We start from the raw sequence: 3,750 nt of genomic DNA on the forward strand, positions 1-3,750 counted from the left end.
TGGTTTCATTAGGGTTCATAGATAAATATAACTGGGTGTCGTCTGCATAACAATGGAAATGTATGCAGTGCTTCCTAATAATGTTGCCTAACGGAAGCATATACAGAGTAAATAATATTGGTCCTAACACAGAACCCCGAGGAACTCCATAAGCAACTCTGGTACGGCAGAGGCCGATAACTCCGCCCATTTTATGTGCATGCGCTCAGATCAGATCAGACAGACCTGGGTTGACTGACTGAGTTGATGACCAGGAGGACCGGTTATCCTGAGTGGGCTGTTAGGGGTAGATGTCCTGGTATGTTGCTCTGGCTTCTAGTCCAGATCTCTGGTGTCAGAAGGTGTTTATCAACTTTCTCAGTTAATCAGACGTTCTGCTTCGGACTCTGTTCATATTAAAGGAGACGTTTAACACGTCATGTGACTCTTCTGCATCTACTCTTCATATGTTCAAACCTGATGTACTGAAGCTCATTTAGGTCTGACTCTGTCCCATGAGGCAGGAAATCACTTTAATAACAACAAATCAGAGTGAATCAATGCTCCTGATTGGATGTTCTCTGTCATAAATACCAATAGATGATCAATGTTCTGATCAGTGATCTATCAGCTGCAGGACCAGCAGAGTAAACGGACCAAACACAGAAACATGTTTATGTGATTTCTGCATCAGCAGCTGAACACGTAGGTTTCCATGGCAACAGGATGCCTCCAGCGTGTGATGCTGTAGCTGCTTCATTCAGTGTTTCAGTAACGTCCAGATCAGCAGGTTCACAGAGAAAACATCATCATCAGGAACCAGTTAAAGGGAGACGCTGAGCAGGACCTGGACCAGGTCAGCATCAGTTACCATGGAGACGACCTAGCTCTGCAGCATCAGTTACCGTGGAGACCTAGTTCCACAGCATCAGTTACCATGGAGACTTAGCTCCGCAGCATCAGTTACCGTGGAGACCTAGCAGGTTGAAAGACACCTTCATGACGATGAAAACTCTGACTTTAGGCTCAACCTACCTGATGACCCGCTGATCGTGTTCCTACAGAACTCTGCTGTGTAAACAAGAACAATCATCTTAACACAGTTCAAAGTTCAACAGAAGCAGGTTGGAGAAGTAACGCATCAAAAACCAGAAACAAGACAACAATGTCATTCTTTTCATTTGTCCTCTGACATTAGAATCCAGTGCAGCCTGAATCCTGAGCAGCAGGTGGCAGTTCCAGCTGGACCGAGTCACCTGCAGGTCTTCCAGCTGTCGAAGTGAAGCCAAAACACCTGAAAGTAAACACCAAACTTTATTTGGCTCGAACTCCACCTGGGCAGAAAGTTCCAATGAACAAAATAGAATCCAAAGGTTGAAATAAAAACATCACAGTGAGTTATTTTCTACTGTAACTGAAGAGCTCATTGACACTCAGACAGCTGCAGAACCTTCATCCTGGCAGCCGGGGAACCCAACTGGATTTACTTCAAACTGTCTTGAGGGGACACAGTGACACCTGGTGGCGCCACTTCTACATTACACCAAACAGCAGCAGTAATATGAAGCGCTAAACGTCTTCCACTGGGCACCTGCTTTATGCAATACTGCGTTCCGTACAGAACCTTACTGTACATAATTGCTGATATTAATCTGGGTTAAACTGGGCCCCTGACTGGACCAGAACCAATGTTCTGTCCACATCAGAGTTCATTACATCCAAGAATGTTACGACTGAACATGTCGTTGCTGTTTTTGGCCCTGAAGACGACATGGAACCACCTGTGTGTGTTTCTATCAACTCTTTATCGATGTCTTGTTTTGCACTCCGGTTGTTCCTTCAGCATTTTACTGCTTTGTTGTCTTGTTCTGTGTTGTCATGACGTCCAATCAAGTTTCTGTTTGTGCAGAGAAAAAGATCTACATGTAAGAAAATGTAAAAACCAAACTTTTCATCCATTTATTTTATGTGTTTGAGTGCGAGTTCAGTATTTATATGTGTATATATATATATGTATATATGTATATATATATATATATATATATATGTGTGTGTGTGTGTGTGTGTGTACATTGAATGAAGACACTGAACACTGAGGTTTTGAATTCTGTGTTTAATCGTCAGCTGTGCAGTCATGACATGTGCTGCTCATGTATTTGTTGGACAAACAAACAACATTCAGCTAAACTGTAATAATATCAGAGCAGCCATCTCTGAATGAATCATGCTGACGTTGTTTAGTTCAGCAGCAGAAGTTCCACATTATAACAGAGAAGTTTACTGATAGAACAAGATGTTCTCACTTTACTGCCACACACACACTTTTCACGTTGGGACAATATCACCTTGTGACTATTTTCCTGTTTCAGAGGAACAAAGCTCACGTTTGACTGTTTCAGTTTGTTTTCTTCTTGTCATTAAACATGCAGCAACAACAGAAATGATCCAAAGAGTTCAGTGAAACACTTCTGGTTCTTGAAGACCTTTGCTTTAAACCTTCAAGAACCAAAGGAGGGTCCGACTGGTTTCAGCTGAAGCTCTGAGGATCACCATGATGGGTTAGGGTGGGGACGCTTTATCTGCCTGTAAAGACTGACAGCAATCGGCAGCTTGAAGCTAAATCAGAAACTTGTGAGCGGAAAGTGAAACTCAGAGGAGGTCTGGAGATGATCTATTCAGAACCGTGGAGATGTTCAGGACACATCTGATGGGTTGCTATCCCGCCAGGATGTGTTTGACGAACTCGGTGTAGTTGATGTGTCCGTTGGCGTCCTCCTGTCCCACCATCAGACGGTCCACCTCCACCTCCGTCATCTTCTCGCCCAGCGTGGCAAGAACGTGCCGGAGCTCCGCCCCCATCACCGTGCCGTTGCCCTCCTTGTCGAACACCCTCAGACCCTCCACGAAGTCCTCGAAGGTTCCCTGCTCTTTGGATCGGGCCACGTGCTGCAGCATCGGCAGGAAGCTGTCGAAGTCCAGCAGCTTGACGTGCAGCTCCTCTGGCTTCGGCCGGCCGAGCAGCTTCATCACCTCGTCGTTGGTCGGGTTGTGACCCAGCGCTCGCATCACGTCGCCGCACTGAGCAAAGGTGATCTTCATCTCACCGGCCGGCGTCTCATCGAACAGCGTGAAGGCATCTCTAAACTCTTCGATCTGGTCGGGCGTGAACTCAATCACGACGCTCTTCAGGTCCACCTCCGGAGGTTTGGACTCTGGTTCTGCAGGTTTGGGAGGAGGAGGAGGTTCTTCCTTCTTTGCCTCCACCTTCTTCACCTCTGTCTTCTTCGGTTCCACCTTCTTCGGAGCCATGCTGCTGCAGAACGGCAGCGACGGAGAAGCTTTCTGATTTATAGCAGCCGGAGGCCGGACGGGCGAGGCAGGACGGAATGACAGACAGGAGAGAGAGAGAAAACAGCCGACCAAAGATGGAAGGAACCGGGAATAGAACCGCTCTGTGATAAGAGAGTGGAGATAAGAACCTTCCAGAAGCAGCCTCCAACTGGAACTAACTGGACACACAGAGGAACCTTATCAGTTCCACAAAGAACCCCCAAAGGTCACACAAAGAACCATCAGAACACAACTAGAAATCCAAGAACTTGAGCAAATATTGGTTCTTTGAGGAACCATTTTCAGGACAGTTCTTCGTGGGCCCACCTGGGTTACTAGAGAACCTTATTCAAATTACAATTCAAACTTGTTCTGTGCAGGTTGAAAAACGAGAACATGAACGGATTTGGTGGCAGTTCCTGAACGTTCCTCTTTTACTTA

The 3,750-nt window shown here is 46.1% G+C and overlaps 1 pseudogene; it reads right to left on the reverse strand.

The window, feature by feature from the left end:
• Positions 1 to 2,092: 2,092 nt before the first annotated feature.
• LOC103370609 (myosin light chain 4 pseudogene) lies at positions 2,093 to 3,288 on the reverse strand (annotated as a pseudogene).
• Between the last annotated feature and the right edge of the window lie 462 nt (positions 3,289 to 3,750).

This window comes from Stegastes partitus, unplaced genomic scaffold, assembly GCF_000690725.1.
Source record: "Stegastes partitus isolate 25-593 unplaced genomic scaffold, Stegastes_partitus-1.0.2 Scaffold1452, whole genome shotgun sequence".
In the NCBI taxonomy this organism is placed as follows: Eukaryota; Metazoa; Chordata; class Actinopteri; family Pomacentridae; genus Stegastes; species Stegastes partitus.